Source organism: Sminthopsis crassicaudata, chromosome 5, assembly GCF_048593235.1.
Source record: "Sminthopsis crassicaudata isolate SCR6 chromosome 5, ASM4859323v1, whole genome shotgun sequence".
NCBI lineage: Eukaryota > Metazoa > Chordata > Mammalia > Dasyuromorphia > Dasyuridae > Sminthopsis > Sminthopsis crassicaudata.
Genome location: NC_133621.1, coordinates 149,508,843 through 149,526,987, shown reverse-complemented (window position 1 = coordinate 149,526,987; position 18,145 = coordinate 149,508,843).

Sequence of the window (18,145 nt, the reverse complement as noted above, 5' to 3'; positions counted from 1 at the left end):
TTATAAGAAAACTTTTTAAAAATCAGGTACAATTTTGATGGAAGAATTAATGTTGAATCTTAACACTATGTTGTTTCATTACCATTCAGAAAAAGCCTTCTTTTTTCCCTTTCCTGTCAATTTAAGTTTTAACTTGCACAACTTTCGGTCTCTTTTAAGAACTTTAGATTTGATTATATGATCTGGAAGGCACTGGCATAGGACCACCCAGCATGGTGTGTCTTCATCAGAGAAGGTGTTATGCTGTATGAGCAAAGAATTGAATTATCTCAGAAGAAACATGAAATGTGCAAGAAGCAATTCCAAATGTTTCTAGGGACTATTGTATCTAATCTGTGTCAGAGTATTCTGAGCTTGTCTTCGTCTGATCAGCCACACATAGACACACTATAACTCCCTTACATAGTGATATCATGAGATACTGAATCAAAGCCTAGGCATGCCCTTCAACCTTTTCCTTTTGTTGATATTCTTCTGGACAGTCTGAAACAATAAAAACATTCATGATTAAGATAATTTTAATGAATTTTGTGAACAAAACCTAATAACACTGTCTCAAATGCTTTCCTAGGTAGACCTTAGATTCTATCATCATTTAGTCTTAGAAGACTTTCTTTAAAGGGCAATTAGGAATTCATTTTTTTTTGAAGTGGGAAAGATTTTCAATATGTTATCTACTTTTACAAATTAAAATACAAGATTTATTTTAAAATAGATTTTATATATTATAACAAAAGTACTATGGGATACTTAATCAATAAATAATAGTAACATCTTTCAGAAATCAAACATCTTTACCTGAAGTGTATCCTACTTAAAGATCACATCAATTGCTACTTCCAATGTCACATGTAATTTTTTGCTGCAGCATTTTATGATAGGAAGAAGTTCTCTATGCTATGTAAAGTATACTGAGAATGTAAAAAAAAAGATAGAATAAAATCAGTAAACTAATTTAGTGTAGTATAGCTATTACTTGGCATATCTTTTTCCCCCCAGAAAATGGTCTTGATCTGAATCCTAGATACCACTAAGTCTTACACCAGAAACATAATTTATAAATTACTTACGTGCATCACAGAATTTACCAAGGACCTTTTTCTACTTCGCTGTCTATCCCAGAAACATCTTTGCCATGCATCTCTTACTTGGTAAGAAGTTGGTCTATGTCTCATATGTTTTACTATATTATAAACAAATATGTTATAACATTGCTATAATAGTATAGCAAATACAATAAATTGTATCTTCATTAGGCCCCAATGCCTGAGGAGGTTAACTATAATATCAAAAGCACTTTTCCATAAGGTGAAGAGATTGAGATAATTTAATTTTTTAAGTAGTGTTAGACATAAGGTGCTGAGGTATATCTCCAATCTATTTGAGAAACAATTGCCAATCATACCCTCAATAATCAACATTAATTGTTCCATCTAATTGTACTTGATTTCTTTTACTTTTTTTTAGAAGTATCCTTTTCAAATATATTAAATAGACTTTTTAATGAGTAAAACTAAAAGAAAAAAAATTTATTCAGTTCTTTGAGTATGAGACACTTGAATTAATAAGTAAACATAACCCTGGGTGGGTTTATAAAAGCCACTGGAAATTGTAAAAATAAATTGTTACTAATGCCAATGCTGGTTGCATTGTCCTCATACATTCACTCCATTTAGATATTAGTTTTGAATAGGGGGACAATGTGTGTGGATCTTGGCTTCCCCTTCAGATCAAAAATAGAGGCAGCTGAATAAGCATTTTCCTCTAGTCAAAGTCCTTTATTAAATCACAGACTAGTTTTTGCTGTTGAACAATTCTAAAGTATTCACTATCATGATTTGATCTACTAATAATCATCTTTTCCTCAAGAGTGTCAAAAATGAAGAACCCCTTTTTTAAATAAAAGGATGGTTGTTAGAAGGTTTCTTTTCTGGACTTCAGAAAAAACCTGGAAAGAATCATATGAATTGATGCTGAGTGAAGTGAGCAGAACCAGGGGAACACTGTAAACAGGAACAGCAATATTGTATGATGATCTACTATGAGAGAAACTCAGCAATGCAAGACAATTCCAAGGTATTCGTGATGGAAAACATGAACAAAATCCAGAGAAAGTACTATAAAGTATGAATACAGCCTTAAACGTACTATTTTCACTTTTTTTGTTGTTACTGATTTTTCCCCCCCTCAGGTTTTTTTTTTTTTTTCTCTTTTGATTCCTCTTTCACAGCATGACTAACATGGAAGTATGCTTAACATGATTGTACATGTATAATCTATATCAGATTGCTTATTATCTTGGGAACAGCAAAGAAGGAGGAAAGAAAGAAAGGGAGAAAAAATTGGGATTCACAATCTTACAAAGATGCATGTTGAAAACTATCTTTATATGTAACTTCAAAATAAAATATTATTAAGTTTTTTTTTTAAGTTGTTCTTTCTTGTAAGAATAATCCAGGAAAGCTTGTGAACAATAGATTTTGCCCTTTACTTTTTTGTGTAGAAATCTCCCTGGCCTTTCCATAATAGCCATATATGTTAGTAATGGGGAATAATCCCTTCCAGAATAGAATAGAATAGAATAGAATAGAATAGAATAGAATAGAATAGAATAGAATAGAATAGAATAGAATAGAATAGAATAGAATAATCCCTTCTATAAAACTCAACTCTTCACATGTGCTGGGGCTTTTGTTTAGGATTGCACAAGATTAACCTGAACCACATTCATTCATATGATGATTATTGTAGTCAATTGGCTCTCAAAGAGGGCAAGTGGATACATTTTTATTACATTCACTAAAAGTTGGAGAGAACCCTTGTTGTAGAAGTAGGTGGGAATATAATTAAGTTGTTGTTTATACTTGAAAGACACATTGTGTGTGTGTGTGTGTGTGTGTGTGTGTCTTATAATTGGATAATAAATTAGAAATAATATTGATTAAAAAATAAATAATATTGGTAAGTCATGAGTTCCAATATAAATAAATTATTGGAAAACAAAGTAAGAAAACTAAGAATTATAACCAATTCCTAGATTTTTCATCATAATTCAGTTATTTCCCATGGATATTATAATTAGGCATATACATACAGCATAATAGAAAGTATACAGGTTCTAATGATCCTTGTTTAGACATATTTCTTGTCATACAATATGCTATTTCTTAGAAGGGAAGCAGTAAATTGGGAAAACATTTTCACAGACAAGGGTTCTGATAAAGGCCTAATTTCCAAAATTATATATTTTGAGAATTGAATCTAATTTATTTTAAATAGAATTTATTCAAGTAAGCCGCTAAAGATATAAAATTTCCCGTTATTACCACTTTAGCTGCATCCCACAAATTTTGGTATGTTGTCTCATTGTTGTCATTCTCTTGGGTGAAATTATTTTGTCTATGATTTGTTGTTTCACCCAATTATTTTTTTTTTGAATTTTTTTCCCACAGTATATATGCATGAGTAATTTTTTTATACTATTATCCCTTGTATTCATTTTTCCAAATTATCCCCCTCCTCTTTCCACACCCTCCCCCCGATGACAGGCAATCTCATACATTTTATATATGTTACAGTATAACCCAGATACAATATATGTGTGTAAATACCATTTTCTTGTTGCACATTAAGTATTAGATTCCGAAGGTATAAGTAACCTGGGTAGATAGACAGTAGTGCTAACAATTTACATTCACTTCCCAGTGTTCCTTCTCTGGTATAGTTATTTCTGTCCATCATTGATCAACTTCACCCAATTATTCTTTAAGATGAGATTATTTAGTTTCCAATTACTTTTTGGTCTATTTACCCCTAACTTCTTGTTGAATGTAGTTTTTATTGCATCATGATTGGAAAAGAAAGCATGTACTATTTCTGCCTTCTGCATTTAATTTTGATGTCTTTATGTCCCAATATATGGTCAATTTCTGTATAGGTTCCATGAACTGCTGAGAAGAAAGAGTACTCCTTTCTGTCTCCATTCAGTTTTCTTCAAAGATCTATCATAATTAATCTTTTTACTATTCTATTTACCTCTTTAACTTCTTTTTTATTAGTTTTGTGGTTTGATTTATCTAATTCTGAGAGTACAAGATTGAGCTCTCCCACTATTATAGTTTTGCTGTCAATTTCTTCTTACAATTTTCTTAACTTCTCCTTTAGGAAGTTAGTTGCTATACCACTTAATGAATATATGTTTAATATTGACATTGCTTCATTTTTATGCCACCCTTTAGCAAGATAAAATTCCCTTATCTCTTTTAATTAGATCAATTTTACTTTTGCTTGATCTGAGATAAGGATGGCTACCCCTGCTTTTTTGACTTCACCTGAAGCATAATAGATTCTGCCCCAGCCTTTTACCTTTACTCTGTATGTATCTCCCTGCTTTAAATGTGTTTCCTTTAAACAACATATTGTAGGGTTCTGGCTTTTTATCCAGTCTGCTATCTGCCTCCACTTTATGGGAGAGTTCATCCCTTTCACATTTACAGTTAAAATTACTAATTCTGTATTTCCTGCCATCTTATTATCCCCAGATTATGCTTTTCTTTTGCTTGCCTCCCTTACCCCCTTTCCCAGTATTAAACTTATGGGCACCACTTGCCTCATGCAGCTCTCCCTCTTTAGAATGCCACACACCCCTTTTGAGTTCCTTCCCCTTTTGTATACCTTCCATTATTACTCTTTTCCTTTTCCCTTTTCCTCTCCTACTTTTTAATGAGGTAAGAGAAGTTTATCTATAAACCAAATGTGTCAATTATTTTCTCTTTGAGCAAAATCTGATGAGAGTAAGATTCATACAATGTTACTACCCCTCCTTAAATTCCCTCAGATATGATAGATTTCCTTTGCCTTTGTGGAATGTAGTTTCCCTCCTTTTATCTCCCCTTTTCCCTTTTTCTGATACTATCCCCTTTCCACTTCTACTTCCCTTTTTATAATATATCAGTAGAATCAAATTATACATGCACTTTTTATGTATGTCTGTACCTGAAATACAGTTCTCAAGAGTTCTTTTTACCTTTTTCTGCTTCTCTTGAGTCCTATAGTTGGAAGTCAATTTTTTTTTTGTTTGTTTAACTCTGATTTTTTTCATTAGAAACAAATGGAATTCAACTGTTTCATTAAATGTCCATTAATGGTTAATTCTTTTAAATTTTTGTCTTTAACATATTATTGTCATTGTAGGAATTGTTCTCTGGTTTATATTCACTTCACTCATCACATTAGTTCACATAAGTCTTTCCAAGTTTTTCTGAAACCATATTCTTCATCATTTCTTATAAAACTATTTTGCTCTATGCTATAATTTATAAGCCAATTTATAAGTATTCTCTCAGATTCCCATTCTTTGATACCTCAAAAAAGATCTATATACAATTTAATACAGCCTTAGCTAGAGTTTGTTTTACTTAGAACTAATCTGTTCCTTAATCCAAAGCATCTTAAACTTTTTCCACTCATGACCCCATTTTGCCTAAGAAATTTTTACATGACCCTTGGAATAAAGGCATATAAAATTAGTTACAAATCAAAAATTTACTGATAATAAATAATAATGTTGCACTCTCATATTTTGGTTGCAAACTATAGTTTAATGAAGCTGGACTGTTAGGATTACAAGGTGATAACTCAGGTTGTCTAAAGGATTCTCTAGCTCAGAGTTCACACCTTTAGGAGTTTACACCTTTAGACTTCTGAAAAGGAGTTTGCACATTTGACAGGAGTTTGCAGCTTTGGACTTCTTGGGGGGAGTTTACATGTTTAAAGGAGTTTGCACCTTTAAGAGGAGCAAGTTCATTGGTTGAAGTATTTCCTGAAAGCCCCTGAATTCTCACTAGCCCAATTTCTGCTAGGATAAAAGAGGAGGGCACTCGGGCAAGGAGAGTCTCAACTGGGATTGAGTTTAAACGGCAGTCTGGAAGGAGAGAGTCTGGATGGGGGAAGGACAAGAGATGAAGGAGATTCAGAGCCAGGATTCAGGAAGAAGAGGATTCAAGATTCTATCTTCGCTCTGGCTGGAGGCTCCAGAAGCTTCTCAAGAAACCTCCCAGAGAAGGATTGTAATTGAGAGATGACAGGACCTTTACACTTTGGCACCCAACATGGGGCAAAGACTTTTGCTTATCCTGACTAGGGCTGATTTTGAGCCCTTCAGAGGAGCTAGCCCGGACCTTGACATTTTGGTGCCTGAACAGGGACAGACAAGATCCTTTTCCAGTGGAAAAGCCTCTGATCCAGATCTTAGTGGAAAAGTCTCTCTGATCCAGAAGCGTGAGTAACAAGGAAACTTTGTTAAAGAGCTAAAGTAGAATTTTAGTAAAATGGGACAAATGTTTAGAAAACAGCCTTCTGTTTCTGTTCAAGGAAAATGTTTAGAGAGCATTATCAAGGTTATGCAAAGCCAAGGATTGATTATAATTTTGGAGGAGATTACTGAACTTTTAAAAACTGTGCAGGTCATATGTCTTTGTTTTTCTCTGGAAAAATAATTGGAACTAGATGAATGGGAATTAGTAGGAGAGCTACTAGGTGAAGACAATGATTCTAAACCAAACTTAATTTCCAGAGATACACTTCATATCTACAATTTAATCCAAGTGGCTTTAAAAATTGTTATACTAAAGGGAAAGAAGAAAGAGCCAGAGGAAGGTAGAATCTTGAATCCTCTTCCTGAATCCTAGCTCTGAATCTCCTCTAGCTCTTGTCCTTCCCCAATCCAGACTGCTCTCCTTCCAGACTGCTGTCTAAACTCAATCCCAGACTAGACTAACTCCTTGCCCTACTGCCCTCCTCTTTTATCCTAGCAGAGAATGGGCTAGTGAGAACTCAGGGGTCTATGGGAAACACTTCAACCAATGAACTTGCTCCCTTTAAAGGTGCAAACTCCTTTAAACATGTAAACTCTACTTCAGAAATCCAAAGGTGTAAACTCCCTTCATAGGCTTGAACCAAAGGTGTGAATTCTGAGCCAGAGAATTGTTTAGACAACCTGAGTTATCACCTTGTAATCCTAACACTGGACCTTAAACCATCTTCTTTTTAATTCCTCCTTCTTTCTCTTCCACCCTCCTCCTCTGTTTCTGTGGAGTTAAATATATTTTTGTACCTACCTCTGTATCTGTTATTTTTTCTCTTCTTTGAAGAAAATAAATGAGATTGTGGTTCAAGTATCTGCCACTCTACTTGCACATCCTTATTGTTTGAGCTCTACTCACATATTCAAAGATCTACTTGCAAGCTGTGATGAGATGATTTATAAAACTTCTTTTTTTTTCTCTTTCCCACAACATATTTCTCTGACCCTCTTTTTCCATGTTTTCCCATAAAAATCATCAATACATAACAACATCACTCCTAGACTTTGTCTAAAAGATTTCTGTCTATGAACTCTGACGATGATGGAATTCAAGGAATATATAATTTCTAAATATTAAATGAAATTATTATTCTGTGTTTATTCTCTTTTATTCTATTCATATTTGCCTTTTTGTTTTTCTTACCTCTTGTATTTTAACTTCAAAGTTTCTTTTGCTGAAATTTTATTCATTTTTAATTAAAAAAAATTGAATTATAAATTCTCTTCTTCTTTTCCATACTACCACCACCTACTGAGAAGAAAAACAAAATGATCTCAATTATGCATGTGAAATCATGCAAAACATATTTCTATATTAATCATATCGCAAAAATTGTATTTCATTTTGCATTCAGAGGTCATCAATTCTCTTCCTTTAGAGATGGATAACATTTTTTTCCCACCATGAGTACTTTGGAATTGTCTAGATCATTATACTGATCAAAGCAACAAACTATTTCATGGTTGATCACCATTAAATTATTACTAATACCATATATATTGATCTCCTGATTCTGCTCACTTTGCATTTGTTCATTAAAGGTCTTCCAATTTTTTTTTTCAAAAATCATCTCCTTTGTCATTTCTTATAACAGAAAATTATTCCATCACAAGCTCACATCACAATTTGTTCAGTTATTGCCTATCAAGCATCTTCTTGATTTCCAATTCTTTGTGACCATAAAAAGAAATGTTATAAATATGTTTGTATTTAAAGTTCCTTTTCCCTTTTCTTTGAATTCTTTATGGCATAGACACAATATTATTACAGGGTCAATGGATATGCACAAATGTATAACCCTTTGGGCATAGGTCCAAATTGTTCTCCAAAATGATTGTGCCAGTTCAGAACTCTACCAATATTGTATTATTATACCTATATTCCCTCCAGCAATTGCCATTTTTTTTACAGGTATGAAATGATACCTCAGTTGTTTTAATTTATATTTCTTCAATAAATAGATATTTAAAGAATTTTTCCTCATAATTATAGATAGTTTAGATTTCTTCTTTTGAAAAGTATTTCTTCCTATCCTTTTATCCTTTAAAACTGGTAAATAATTTTTTTTTTATAAATTTGACTCAAGTCTCTATAAATTTGAGAAATGAGCCCTTTAACAGAGAAACTTTCTGTGTAAGTTTTTTGTATGACTTCATTGTCCATGGTGATTTTGCAATTTCCTTGATTATTTCTTTTAATGAGACATATTTTAGGTTTTTCTTTGAGATCATGATTGCCTTTTCTACTTCAGCTGAAGCATTATAAATTCTACTCTAGCCCTTTATTTTAACTCTGTGTTTTTGTGTTTCAAGTATCTCTTGTAAATAACATATCCATTTAGAATGGATTTCTATTCAATTCTGATGTCTCCTATTTTATGAGTGGGCATATCTCACTCAAATTCATAATTATGATTACTGTATATTTCCCTTTATCCCATTTTCTTCCTTTATCCTTATCTGTAAAGGGCTAGAACTGAGCAATTCACTTGGATGATGAAGCACGTGAGACTAATTGCCAATTGGACAGTTCCCTATTAACTTGTTTGAAGGTTGACCCTCCATAGCTGTTCTGTGCTGACTTGATTGGTGGGACAAAGAGGGGGAAGTGACGTGTGGGAGGAGTAGGAGGAGGAAGAGGAATTGAGATGCAGAAGCTGATTCAGTCTCTCTGGGCATTTGAGGGAGGAAGGTGTGTGTGAGGTTGCTAGTCCTAACCCCCTGACCTTGACTGTAAAAGATCAAGAATAAAGATGTTTAGTGATCCTGACTCCAGCTGATTTCTGGGAAGACAGAGTTCCAGCACTTATCTCTCTGGCTTTTTTGTCCTTTCTCTCCTTTTGTGTCATGGAGGGATTTAGGGATTCTTTGAAGGAGAGGTGAAGAGAGAGTACATTCCATTTGTGTGGGATAACTAACACAAAATTACAAAGCAGAAGATGGAATGTCATGTGAAGTGCTGACAAAAATCCAGTTTTGCTGAATCATAGGATTCAGGAAGCTGAGTATCATATCATGATACTACAGATAATGGGTTGAATACAATCATGAAGTCTTTTAAGGTGAAACTCAGTTCATACATTGATTGATTAATATAAATATAAACATACATATAGACATATTAAGAAATCATGGGCGTTTATTGAACAGAGGAGTAACATGGTAAAATCTGTGTTTAAAGAAAATAATTTTAGCATAATGTGATGCGTGAACTGTAGTAAGCAGAGGACTGAGTTGGCAAAACCAGATATGAGGCTATTTCAATAGCCCAGTAGTTTGTTGATGAAGGCCTTATAGGATGGTGACCAGTTGAGGAGGGAGAAAGGATCAGATGTGAAAGTTGCTGTAGTGATAGAAATTCTAAGACAAGGCAGTGGATAAGCAGGATGAGGAAGAGTGAGGAGTAAAAGTTATGCCAGTTCTGAAAATGGGAATCTAGGGAAAATGGTAGTAGACTGAACTTAATTTAAAAATTTGATAGAGACTTGTTAGGGGTAAAAGCTTATATGAAAAATATTACAAGAACTCTTGGATACATTCATTTTGAGATACTTTTTGGACATTAATACAGTAAATAGATAACTGGGAATTGAGTGAATTATACTTATTGTATCTTATGACCCAATTCTGGATCCAATTCAGTTCTTATTCTATTTAATGATGGATCCTTTGCAAATCCTGTATTGTGAGAAAACTTTATTTAATTGTGGGAACTAGGGAACAACCTTATTGTATTTATTGAATTTAGTTGTGACCACCTTTCCCAGCTGCTTAGAGACATTTAATCAAGGTTAGACATTTTGCTGACCAAATCAGATCCAAAGACAGATGCAAAGAACTTTCTCACAATTTTAAATCTCAAGAAATCTATCTCTTATCAAAAAAAAAAAAAAAAAAAAAAAAAAAAAAAAAAAAAAAAAAAAAAAAACTAAAAACCAAAAAACGATCCTATACTAGTTATTATTTCTGTATTCCTTTTATTGTTCACAGACACTTGGTGGGGCGAATGGAACAGCTCTTTTTCTGAATGTGGGGAATTGTACCTGTTTCTTCTAACTTGAAAAGTTCCTAATCTTTCACATAATCAGAAATCAAATTACCTAATTGTTGTTGCCTTTAATTAATTGGCCCCATTTGATTATTTTTTTTAAAAAAATGTTTAAAAGTCTATCTTCCCATGTATTTCAGTGCAGAACAAAGCTGAGGAGACCTGGTCCCTGTTTATTGAACAATTGACTTACATTGCTTAATAAATCAATTGCTCAGAAGAGCAAACTCTTATTTCCTTAGTCATTTCATGTTTCATTCATTTCATAGAACCGATGTAAAGGATCATATACAGCTATCTGATGCATTATTAAAGCTATTAGATGTACCTATTGGTGTGTTATTCAAATTCATATTCATTTTTCCATTGAAATAGAACCAATTGACACATTTTATGTAAACATATAATGCAAATTTGATTATATGTAACAGCTTCAATGATTTATTATGTATCCAGATTGGCTTCTAGGTGTAGCCAAACATATTAATTTTACAAATGAGGAATCTGAGGATGAGGATGATTAATGGAAATTACAGATGGTAGGAGGCAGAAATGTAATTTTAACCGAAGGTTTCTGGCTGTAAATTTTCTGTTTTTTCATTATGCCACACTATAAAGAAAAGATTCTAGATCCTTATTGGGGTACAAGTGGTTCTTAGAACACTTCAATAAAAATGAATTGCATCTAAAATTATACCTTGAAAATGTTATTTTACTACATTTAATTATGATCTATGCTACTTTTTGAGACAAACTTGAGGACACCCAGATCTTTCCAAATCAAATGAATTGTTGTTTGCTACTCCTCACTGTCAGGAAGAGCTTATTGGTATTTTTCTTCATGTCCTCATGTGGCAGTTCAAACTCATTTCCTCTCATTCTGTGCTTATTGGAGAGAGAGAACAGCTGGTCACCATCCTCTGCATAATAAGCCTCTAAAAAAATCTGTAAGCTTTAACTTGTTCAGATAGATCTAATTTTCCAACTCATTGCTCTCTTCCAAACCCTAAAAATAAGGTTGAAATGAAATCAATGGAAACTGATTTGAACAAAATCAGAGCTGTACTTATGCTTTTCTTTAAAAATTGTCATTCTGTTATCACAAGTTCTGTATTTCAAATTAACTCCAATATAAATTTTATCATTTGCTCTTTTTTTCCCTTGCTTCAGTAGAAATGATCCAGTAGTATGCTTTATAACCAAAGTAAAACAGTATTATGCCACTTGGCTTAACTGCATTCCATGAAGATTGAATAAATATATGTTTTATATTTATGATCAATTTTATGTTAACTTCTATAAGTTTATTTTCAAAATAAACTACTTCTAATATAAATGGATCCATTTTCTATGTTCTTTATTGGTCAATAAACAATTGTGAGTCCTTTTTCTTGTTGAGTTCCAAATTTGCTTTTTGTTTTATTTTTCCATTTCTATTATAGCAAACCTTAAACTTTATTTGCTTCAATTATAGTTAGTACTCAGTTTATACTCTGTCATCTACTGTAATATCTCCAACTTATCTACATTTTCTTCCTGGGTAGTATTATACATCAAAAAAATGACTTAGCTCACCTTTAAATTCAGTACCTTTCAAGGCACATAGTTTATAGCATTAGCCACAGAGTTGTAAGTAGGACAAGGCAACCTAGACTGACATTATTTGTTCTTATTCCTTTAGGGAGTTAGAGTGAATTTCTCCACCTGTTATTTCTTGTCCAACCCTTATATTCTCAGCAGTGGCCTCATCCTATTCCCATAAGGTACCTATCACTCCCTCCTGTCTTGATGATATTAATTCTATCACATGTACCTCAATTTAGGATACTTTTTATGCTGACTCTTCCAGACAGTATTTGTGTTCCTAATTCTTCATTTAAAAGTTCCTAGATATGCCTCTGGGGTAGGCCAAATGCAAGGCTTTCTGATTTTTTAAAGATAAACAGGTCTTGGAATTGTTTTCTTTTTATATAATCATTTAAAAAGTATAGCCATTTTACCCTAATCTTCCCCACCAAAAACAATTTTAAAAAGATTGAAGTTAACTTATTAAAAATTATACTGTTTATCTGTGCAAATTATGAATACTCCCCAAATTATGAGGTCACTTCCTAGAAGACATCTGTGTTTTTTTGTTTTTTTGTTTGTTTGTTTTTAGTCTAACTCATTTGCTATAGATTAAATGACACAAATTACAAGAAGTATACTTTAAATTGTGTCGACCATGGTCAATTCTCTTAGTTTTTATATGATTTGAGTGAAGAAAAAATATATGTTATTCACTCACAATTTGACAATTGATATTGTCAAATACCAATTCATTTTCCCACATTCTGCTTCTTCTTTATAATGAACACAATAACCTTTTTTCAAAAGGTCTGATGCTCAACTCATGCCACATAATATGCTGGTATAAAAATAATAAAAAATATGAAGTGTTCTGGTGCATATTATACACACTATAGAATAATTGATGAAATTGATATTGTGGAAACAGTAGAGAGCTTGGATAATTTGTGGTGCATTGATAATTTGTGGTGCTTATCTCATCAGCACTAGTGGTGGAAGATAACAAACATCATAGAGCTACAGAACTCAACACCAAATGACATATTTCAATAGCTGAGTAAGAAACTTCATGTAAGTATTAAATTTTACTTTTGAATCTGGACTCACAAGTCTTATAAAACTAAAATCAAAACCAATCAATATTGCATGTTTTTCATTGTCAGTGATGTTGAAAAATCCTGATTTAGAGTGAAATACTGGATTGATAGAGAAACTAGGTGAAAACCTTGTCTCTGTCTATTACTAGCCATCCTACTTTGGCTAGGTCAATTCGGCTTCTGGACCTCAAGATTTTTATTTACAAAATATTGGAGTTGGACTAGACGACCTCTAAGATCCCTTCCTGCTCAAAATCTGTGATTCATGTGATTCATAATTGAGGGAAAACATTTTATTTTGCTCTCCTATTAATGCATATGAAGCAGATAGTGAACGCAGCAGAAATATCCTGCAGGCCAATAGGAGAATTAGACTTGCAAATATAAATCCACAACAAAGTGACAAGACTTTAAAAAATTAATTAGTAGAATAATAACTACAGGGCAATCTCAATATTATCTTTTTAAGGTTTTATGGAACAAAATGAATAACTGTGGCTAACCCCATAAAATTTGGCAGGAACCATATTATTTCATAAATCTCTCAACATGCTATTAACTTGCATCCCAGATTCATAGGATAATAAGAAATAAGAAACATGCCAGCAGGTTAAAAATTAGGAACCAAGGACCAATAGAACTGTATATAATTTTTTGAATTATTGATTTGATTACTATGTTTTCTAGGAAACATTTTAAGTCTTCAAAATTTGATGATTTTCCCCCTTTTTCCCCTTTAATCTTGGGTATAAATCTTTCAGCGATGTTTTTGATTCTCTGCATTTTATCTCTCTGTTACTTTTAAAGTATTTGTGTGTATGTATAATTATAATATTCTTGAAGAGGGCTAGAGATGTTATCTTCTCATGAAGTTGAAGTCCAAGAACACAAATGCAGAGGAATGCCACAAGATGAATAATACACTCAAATTTTAATTGGTAGTTGACAATATAGTAAAAACCTTAGTTATGTATTAAATTGAGCTATTTATATGATATGACTCACCTGAAGGTAGCCTTTCATTCTTATTTCCTAGTCTCCAAAAGCATAGGTGTTTTTTCTCATATTATGCTCGGTTCACGATTTAAATGCTGCTTTCTAGATTAAAAAAAAAATACTAATAGTTTCTAAAAAATAGGAATATTTTAGGGTATTTGACAGTATTGGAATTTGATTCTCCATGATTACTTTTTAAATATTCATTTAGAAATAATAATACGTCAGGAATTATATGAGAAAAATTACAAAACACTTGCCACAAAAATAAAATCAGATTTAAATAATTGGAAAGACATTCAGTGCTCTTGGATAGGCCGAGCGAATATAATAAAGATGACAATACTCCCCAAACTAATCTATTTATTTAGTGCTATACCAATCAGACTCCCAAGAAACTATTTCAATGACCTAGAAAAAATAACAACAAAATTCATATGGAAGAATAAAAGGTCGAGAATTGCAAGGGAACTAATGAAAAAAAACTCAGAGGAAGGTGGTCTAAGTGTACCTGATCTAAAGCTATATTATATAGCAGCAGTCACCAAAACCATTTGGTATTGGCTAAGAAATAGACCGGTAGATCAGTGGAACAGATTAGATACAAAGGACAAAAAAGGGTACATCTATAGCAATCTAATCTTTGACAAACCCAAAGATTCCAACATTAGGGATAAAAATTCATTATTCGGAAAAAACTGTTGGGAAAACTGGAAATTAGTATGGCAGAAATTAGATATGAATCCACACTTAACACCATATACCAAGATAAGATCAAAATGGATCCATGATTTAGGCATAAAGAGGGAGATAATAAATAGATTAGAGGAACAGAGGATAATCTACCTCTCAGACTTGTGGAAGAGGAAGGAATTTATGACCAGAGGAGAACTAGAGATCATTATTGATCACAAAATAGAAGATTTTGATTACATCAAACTAAAAAGTTTCTGTACAAATAATACTAATGCAAACAAGATTAGAAGGGAAGTAACAAATTGGAAAATATTTTTAAAAACAAAGGTTCTGACAAAGGTCTCATTTCCAAAATATATAGAGAACTGACCATAATTTATAAGAAACCGAACCATTCTCCAATTGATAAATGGTCAAAGGATATGAACAGACAATTCTCAGAGGAAGAAATTGAAACTATATCCACTCACATGAAAGAGTGTTCCAAATCACTACTGATCAGAGAAATGCAAATTAAGACCACTCTGAGATACCACTACACACCTGTCAGATTGGCTAAGATGACAGGAACAAATAATGATAAATGTTGGAGGGGATGTGGGGAAATTGGGACACTAATACATTGCTGGTGGAGTTGCGAAAGAATCCAGCCATTCTGGAGAGCAATCTGGAATTATGCCCAAAAAGTTATCAAACTGTGCATACCCTTTGACCCAGCAGCGCTAGTACTGGGATTATATCCCAAAGAAATACTAAAGAAGGGAAAGGGACATATATGTGCCAAAATGTTTGTGGCAGCTCTTTTTGTTTTAGCTAGAAACTGGAAGATGAATGGATGTCCATCAGTTGGAGAATGGTTGGGTAAATTGTGGTATATGAAGGTCATGGAATATTATTGCTCTGTAAGAAATGACCAGCAGGAGGAATACAGAGAGGCCTGGAGAGACTTAAATCAACTGATGCTGAGTGAAATGAGCAGAACCAGAAGATCACTGTACACTTCAACAACAATACTGTATGGGGATGTATTCTGATGGAAGTGGAAATCTTCAACATAAAGAAGATCCAACTCACTTCCAGTTGATCAATGATGGACAGAGGTAGCTACACCCAGAGAAGAAACACTGGGAAGTGAATGTAAATTGTTAGCACTAATATCTGTCTGCCCAGGTTGCATGTACCTTCGGATTCTAATGTTTATTGTGCAACAAGAAAATGATATTCACACACATGTATTGTACCTAGACTATATTGTAACACATGTAAAATGTATGGTATTGCCTGTCATCGGGGGGAGGGAATAGAGGGAGGGGGGGTAATTTGGAAAAATGAATACAAGGGATAATATTATAAAAAAAAAAAATATATATATATATATATATAATAAAAAAAATTTAAAAAAAAGAAATAATAATACTACCACATTGTGAGAGAAGCTGTATTTTCTTAAAAAAATTAAAAAAAACAACAACAATTAGTCTTCTTATGAAATCAGCTATAGTAGAGAAGCTCTTCTATAAGTCACTTAACTTGAAGCTTATTTGCTTTTAGAGAAGCTGAGTCTTTATTTCCCCATTTTTTTACTTTTTAGGAAATTAGTGATTGAAATTCAATCTTGAACACGGGATTAAATATTAAGTACTTTGGGTTAATGGACAAAGGGCAAACTTTGGAACTAAAGAGACTAGGGCTCAAGCCTGTTCCTTGATGTATACCTGTAGTATTGTTCTCTTCAAATTAAAGCAATCTCTAAGACTAGAAGCTCCAGACTAGTTGCTAAACCACATTTAAAGGATTTCAATATTCAACAGGTTCTGAGATAATGAGAAAGGTATACCATTTCATAGTAGGAGATATGGCAATTAGAATAGAAATGAAAACTTTTCCCTGGTGTGTGAATAGGGTCATCTGAATATTTTACAAAAGATCAACATACAATTGGAATTATAACTAAATTCAGAGAAAAACCCCACTATATGTCTAAATAGACATTTCTGGGGACAAAACAAAATCTCTTAAAGGCTCTAAGAAACATTGAAAAGGGTTAAAAACTAAGAATCTGAAGGCCTGAATTCCTTTGATGACTGCCACAAAAAGTTACCTTGTTACCTTCAAAGAGTGTTTTTAAACCACCAGCTTTCATTTTTTCCCATATATATGTTAAATGACAGGATTGGGCTAAGAGGATCAGTCAGGTTCCTTCCAGTACTAACATCCTCTATTCAATAGACTTGTTTACCTGAGAAAGACTAATCTTATTTAACGAAGTATAGAGAACTGAGCATAAAATTAGGTCAGAGAAAAAGTTTCTTTTTTATTTCTTTTCATTTAAAAAAAAAAAAAAAACTTTAGTTTTGTGACCTGTGAAACTCATGGGTCCCATTTCTATGATAATGAAACAGTTGAAATTTTGATCAGGAAACTATTCAGATTCAAGTGCATCTACTCTGAAAAAAATTGAGTCAAAATTACCCTTTAAAAGGAACTGTTTTTCTCAAACTATTTTCCAACATTCTAAACATGTTTCAATGCATTGCATACATTCTCTATAAATAATTTTATTATCATTTTGATCTGGGAGATTTATAAAAATTTTGGACTGAATATTTTCATGAAATAATAATAGACATCCCTAATTGGAAATCAAATATTTTGCAAATCAAGGATTTTAATAAATTCAGTTCTTGAGGGTAAAAAACAAAAGTAATTTCCCATAAATTGTCATGATCTGTATGCATAGTAACTGTATACTTAGGAAGGTATGATGTATGAATGACTAAATGAATGAATACATAAAAACTTAATTTTCATGTCTCTTTAAGAATTTATTTTCCTTCAACACTTTTTAGTTGATGGTTTATTAATATCTCCTATATCTTTTCTGTCCTATGTAGTCAACTTTCAACTATCTATTTTGTAGTTTATCTACAATAAATTCCCCTTATAAATTCTTGCTGACATTATCACCAGCTCAATATGCTTCATTAAGCCTTTGTTGACACTACTAAGAATTTTGTTGACTCTAGAACAGAAAGAGGTGAAATGAATAGTCTTTTCATTCAAACAAATTATTCATCGCCCCAGGGAGATCTGCTTTAGGTTGATGTCCTACACTTTACATATTCATAATGTGTATCTTGGTAGGTTAGGAAAGCCTGAGACTAGATTCCTTTCACTCTTATCATGAAATGAGGAGCATGGGGAGCTAAAATTGAGAATTACACAACTATACTTGAATTAGATATTTAGTGCATTAAATTAATTAATTAAATTGATTAAAGCAAGAATGCTTAATCTTGTTTGTGTCATGAATAGTTTTGGCTTCCTGGTAAAGTCTAATTCTACTATCATTTATAACTTACATTCATAATGTAA